The sequence below is a fragment of the Sinocyclocheilus anshuiensis genome, unplaced genomic scaffold, assembly GCF_001515605.1.
Source record: "Sinocyclocheilus anshuiensis isolate Anshui unplaced genomic scaffold, SAMN03320099.WGS_v1.1 scaffold1957, whole genome shotgun sequence".
Taxonomy (NCBI): domain Eukaryota; kingdom Metazoa; phylum Chordata; class Actinopteri; order Cypriniformes; family Cyprinidae; genus Sinocyclocheilus; species Sinocyclocheilus anshuiensis.
The window spans coordinates 169633-176312 of record NW_015537935.1 but is presented as its reverse complement, the minus strand read 5'-3'; positions in this window follow the sequence as shown (position 1 = coordinate 176312).

The following is a 6680-nucleotide window of genomic DNA, read 5'->3' as shown; positions in this document are numbered from 1 at the left end:
TTTGTACACGAAGAAAACAAAAATAACGACTTTATTCAACAATTCGTCTCCTCTGTGTCTCTCCGCATCACCGTAGCGCCATTTCGGAGAATAACCACTGAACGCAAGCAGCGTACGCTCTTCTGTGTCAGCCGCGTGTCAAGGTTTGGGTAGAGGGATGAGGCGAGGACTCAACTGCAGGAGTAATTAGGGCTTTTAATAGAAAAATAAAACAAAACAAACAACAAAAACTACCCCGTGGGGGAAAAACAGGCTGGCAAGGCAAGGCAAGGAAAGGCAGGATCAGGACAGGACAGGACACGACATGACAGGATACATTAGATCTTGATACGATGACGAACTGGCACGGGACTGCAAACACAAGGAGAATAAATAGAGAGCAAATGAGGAGGGTAACGAGGGAACTCATGTGGGGCAATTTAACCAATAATCAGTTAACAAGATGGGTGGGGTCAAGACAATTGACATGAGAGCACATGGCACACAGGAAACAAAGACAAAAGCCATGTGCTCACACAAAACAAACACAAGCACATGGCCAGCAAAACAATCACAAGCCATGTGCTTGAACGATACCAGACACAAACACGCAGCTAATGAGAAAACTCATAAGCTGCGTGTTCACACAAGACAAGACAGCATGCAGCCAGCGTGCTACACAAAACACAACACACATGGACAGAAGAGCGCACGGCCGAGCAAACTCGAGACCGCACGCTCCCACAACAAGACAGAGCATGGAGCACAAGTGTCCGGACCCCGACACGAAACCGAAACTCAACAGGACATGAGTGCCGGGATCCGAACACCACACTCCAACGTGAAACAGGACACGCAGACTAGAGTTCACAGCTCGAGCACTCTCGAAGCCGTGCGCTCACATGAAAACAAGACATGACAGGAGTGTCGGGGCTCTGTCACAAAACCATGAATAACACTAGACCGAAGTGACAGAACTCTGACACTACCCCCGCTCAAAAGGGACGCCACCTGGCATCCCTAACGAGGAACACCCAAAAACAAGACTGGAACATGACAACACAAGACCGACACACAACAACAGACAACACAAGACAGGGGAATCAAAACACAGAGACAAAGAGGGGATGGATGGAGGGAGGGGAGCCAAGCCAGCCAACAGGAAAGCCCAGACAGTCATTAAAGGGACCAGGGAGGGGCGGGAGGGCTGAGCCAGGGAGGTTCAGGCAGTTCAGGAGTCCTGGCTGAAGGCCAAGGTGGGACTGAAGGGACGGACCAGGGAGGCTCCGGCAGTACAGGAACCCTGGCGGATGACCAGGGCGGAGCCGGAAGAGCAAGGAGCTTGGGTGGAGCCGGAAGAGCAAGGAGTCTGGATGGAGCCGGTAGGGCAAGGAGCTTGGACAGGACAGGCAGATCAAACTCTGGCATAACTGGAATCAGGGTGATGAAGGGAAATACCATGAAGGTGACAATTCCAAGGGCAGTTCTGCCAGTGTAGTGGGCATGGGTCTGGCTGGCCTTCAGATTAGGCACAAGAGTCATTTTGAAGTAGTTCCAGGGCTTAGAAGTGAACTCTGGAGGCCCCGGGGCTGGAGCAGACTCTGGAACAGCCTCTGTGGTCATGACTGGGAAAACGTACTGCTCTGGGACAGCCTCCATGTCCGCAGAAAGCTCTGGCTGGCAGACTTGTCCATAGTCAGAGGAAGACATGTGCATTTTCCAGGCACGCAGAACAGCCAAAACATAGAAGGTGAAGACAGCCCTCTTGGCCATGGCAGGACTGACTGGGAAAATAGGTGGCTCTGGAACAACCTCCGGGCCAGGAGCGGGCTCTGGAATGGCCTCTGGAGCACCAACAGGACTGGAGGAAGCCAGCTGAACAGTGTATGCAGCCAAGACACACATAACAGCGGCAACGTACAAGGAGAGGGCAGCCTCTTCAACCGCAACAGGACAGACAGGAACAGTGGGCTGCTCAGGGACCGCCTCCATGGCCATAACAGGGAGCTCTGGGACTACTACACTTGGGGGCTCTGGGACCACCAGCGTCAAGTCCTCCTAGACCCCCAGATTAAGGGAAGCGACAGGAGTCCTCCTTCTCCTGCGCTTGTGAGGGCGAGGCAGTGGCACGGAGCTTACCACCTCTGGGGGTACTGCAGCATATTCAGCCACCTCTGGGGGCGCTGCAGCCTTCTCAGCTGCCTCCGGGAGTGCTGCAGCATCTTCAGCCACCACCAGGGGCACTGCAGCCTCATCAGGCGTTTCTAGGGGTGTTGCAGCAATATCAGGCGCCTCTGGGGGCACTGCGGCAGGTTCAACCTCTACAGTAATGGGGGCAGATGAGGCGGACCTGTTCCTCCTCCTCCTCCGTTGGCGGGTCATAGGAGGACTGGGGACTAGGTAGCTTGTGAGGAGAATGGGAGGAGGGCCAAGAGGAGGAAGGCCACCCTCTTCTCCACGGTGGTAGACATACCCCACAAACTGCCAGAAGGACAGTGTCCCCAGCATTCCCATCTCCCAGGCATGGACGGGCTCATTAAGGCTGGTGTTAAAGATGTTCTTGAGCTCTGCATCACTGATGTTGAGTCCCTCCACTACAAACAGGAACTGGTACGCAAAATCCTTCACACTGGCTCCCCCTTGCCAAAGAGAAAGGAGCCTTCTGCGTTGAGCAGCTATCTGATGGGCGGAGGGGTAGGGAGATGGGAACAGGAAGATGCCCATTGTTCTGCTGAGTCCTCTATTGGCCAGTTCGTACTGTCAAGGTTTGGGTAGAGGGATGAGGCGAGGACTCAATTGCAGGAGGAATTAGGGCTTTTAATAGAAAAATAAAACAAAACAAACAACAAAAGCTACCCCATGGGGGAAAAACAGGCTGGCAAGGCAGGATCAGGACAGGACATTACGCGACAAGATACATTAGATCTTGATACGATGACGAACTGGCACGGGACTGCAAATGTGCTCACACAAAACAAAAGCACATGGCCAGCAAAACAATCACAAGCCATGAGCTTGAACAAAAGACACGAACACGCAGCTAATGAGAATACTCATAAGCCGCGTTCACACAAGACAAGACAGCACGCAGCCAGCGAAAACCAAGCTGCGTGCTAAACAGCACAAGACAAAACAGGACATGAAAGCACGCAGCCGATAACACGAGCTGCGTGCAACAACAACACAAGACAACAAGAAAAGCACGTGGCCGAACACAAACCGTGTGCTACACAAAACACAACACACATGGACAGAAGAGCGCACGGCCGAGCGAACTCGAGACCGCACGCTCCCACGACAAGACAGAACATGGAGCACAAGTGTCCGGACCCTGACACGAAACCGAAACTCAACAAGACATGAGTGCTCAATGTGCTCAATACTATCCAAACACCACACTCCAACGTGAAACAGGACACGCAGACGAGAGTGCACGGCTCGAGCACTCTCGAAGCCGTGCGCTCACATGAAAACAAGACATGACAGGAGTGTCGGGGCTCTGTCACAAAACCATGAATAACACTAGACCGAAGTGACAGAACCCTGACACCGCGCTGCACAGATGCGCTGTTTTCGTTCAAATCAAAGCGTAAATACACGTAGAAAACGTATCCTTGTGTCACGGCTGACACAGAATAGCGTACGCTGCTTGCGTTCAGTGATTATTCTCCAAAAGCGCGCTATGGTGATGCGGAGAGGCACAGAGGAGACGAATTGTTGAATAAAGTCATTATTTTAGTTTTCTTCGCGCACAAAAAGTATTCTTGTCACTTCATAACGTTACGGTTGAACCACTGATGGCAGATGGACTATTCTGACGATGTCTTTCATACTTTTCTGGACCTTGACAGTGTAATTTACTTGGCAGTCAATGTAACAGTCACAAGCCTCCTGGTTTTCATCCAAAATATCTTAAATTGTGTTCCGAAGACAAACAAAGCTTTTACGGGTTTGGAACGACATGGGGGTAAGTGATTAATGACAACATTTTCATTTTGGGGTGGAGAATCCCTTTAAGATATGGTTAAGTGTTTAAGGAAGCTATGTTCATATATGGTCTTTCCTGTGTTGGATTGCCCCCTGCTGCTTAGATAAGTTTGATATACAAGTTTTGAGTGATGCTAGCTCTACATGAGAGCTAGTAAACATGTTGTTCTCCAATATACAATAGTCTCGGTCTCCATAATAAACTACACTAATTAAACACTTTAAGTGGTTGAAGGGGGTCTTTACCGGTTATTATATCAAAATTATTATCACACATACATAGGGAGAACATGCAAACTCCACACAGTAAGGTCTCCTGGCTCCGGGACTCCAACTGGGGACGTTCTTGCTGTGAGGCAACAGTGCTACCCACTGAGCTGTCATGCTGCCCTTGTTATTGTCAAAAGTTCAATAATGCTTCGTACCTATATTTACCAGCAGAGGGCAGTGCCACTGAATTTTTCTCCAACAAAACATGCCTTAAACTCCTGTGTCCAAAGGGAAGAAAAATAAAGTAGACAAAGGCTTTATACTTTTTATTGCCTGCCATTTTAACCCATATAAGTGCATTTCGAACATTAAACACGTGTGTATTGTTTGTTTTCAGCAAATCACAAAAATGTCAGAGCAAATTTAACAATGTCCATCCACATTAAGAAAGTTGAAGCATTCACTCGAGACATCTGAATCTCATTTCTCTGAGCAAAACACCTGGAAACGTCTTCACGGAATAATCAGTACCTCAGGTCAATTGAATCTTTTTTCCAAGATGAAAATAGTGGTAGGGCCAATCGATAAGCAATCATTATCAAGAGTTTATACACTATCAAATAAACATCTGTACATAAATCTATTAATTCCTGCAAAGTAAACCTATTTACCTGTAACCTATGTGACAAATGTAAAGTGTATGTTCACGTTTATGTTGCTAACTTTTATTTTATAAAAAAATACTTGGAAAAACGGACGACTCATAAATTGTAAAGTTTAGGTTAATGTTGAAGAGTGTTGAGGATGAGGACTTTAAGCTTGATGTACGTGTTCCCTCAAACGATGAGTCTGCCATCTTCTGGGTGCTACAACACAATGTTTCAAAACACCCAGGGCCAGTTGTTTAAAAAGCTTAATCTGGATTAGAATGATCTAGATTTGGAAATCCAGAAACAGGTTCTCCATCTTACTTTTCTGCTGGTTTTACAAGCAAAATTGTATTGGATCACAATGATCTAGATGCACACTTTTTCATATTTCCAAATCTGAATTACTAGTGCTCTATGGAGTCCCTAAAAGGACATACATAAAATCTATTGATCGGTCGGTCGGTCGATCGATCGACTGATATCTATTGAATCTTTAAGTATGCTCTGCTTTGCTGTTCTTGTTATTATGTAACTTCAAAAGAACTTCAGAAATTGAAGTTAAGAAGTTAATAACTTGGAATATAGTGCACAAGACTTATGGGACAATTTTATGATGCATTTATAGTGCTTTTGCAGCCTTTTGTGCTGAACTATCTCTTAAAAAGTAAATATGTGAATGTGTACAGTACATCTGCCTGAGTGAAGGCATGTTTGCGTAAAATCAAAGACTCGCATCTTGGTAAAACTGTATTTGTTGAAGTTGAACGTCTCATATCTAGTGACTTTCTGTTGCACTTATCCAAGTGGATAACTGGAAATTTAAACTTTCCTAGTTGAATAGATCACTTCACAGCACATGGACACAACTCAGTAACATCTTCACACACAAATCTATGCTTGTATTTCATCTGCTAATTAATGCTTCGCTTTCCGTTGAATCTTCAGAGATGCACCATGACTGACTGAGCAGATGTTCCACCAGATGCTCTTTGTGCAGCTTCAGGTACACTCATTCCCCTCCGTATCTATCATTATCATCCATCATGACTACTGCAGTAACATAATAAGGACAGAGAGTTGACATCACTGATATAAGTGTTTGTTTGTTTTTGTTTTTATGGTAAATACCTGCACCCTCATTTGCCCCAGAAAGTATCTCATTTAGGTCACACTTAAAAATTTAGTAATTTCTTTTGTTTTAAAGAAATATCAAATATAATGTCAAATATATAATATTAAAGCAAGTGTTTTTCCCCCCTCAAGGAAAACATGTCACGAAAAGAAGTTTAGGTTTTAAATGATAAATCAATTGATACTGTTCTACATAATAAACTGACTTCATACATCACATAAAAGTCACCTTGAGACCTGTTGGTTAAAAAAATAGTCATAAATGGCTAATAAAAGTGACATTATTTCTGAGAAAAACTCAAACATCATTTGTTTCAGGATGCCACTTAGTTTAATATGTTGTATCTAAATGGAATGAAATTCAAACATTTTTACGCACACTTTTGGAGCCACTTTATACTGAATACAGATGTTCAGAACCACAAAAGAAAACAAGCAATAATTATTTCCCTTTTGTTTGTGCTTCTTTATTTTTCTGGTCCCTCACATAATATTTATTGAATAAACACTTTATCTGCAGTAAAGTTGTAAACGCAGAGTGTTTGACAAGAACATTTTTGTAAAGGTTAACGCTCTGTGTTTTGAATGTGCTCAAGATTCTAAAAGTGCTTTTATATCATGTATTGCTAAAGCAACTGGCATTAAATTATCAGAGGAAATATAGACACTGACAGAAAAATGGGGGCTGTACAGGGGCTTTCATTAGTGCTCATAATACACATA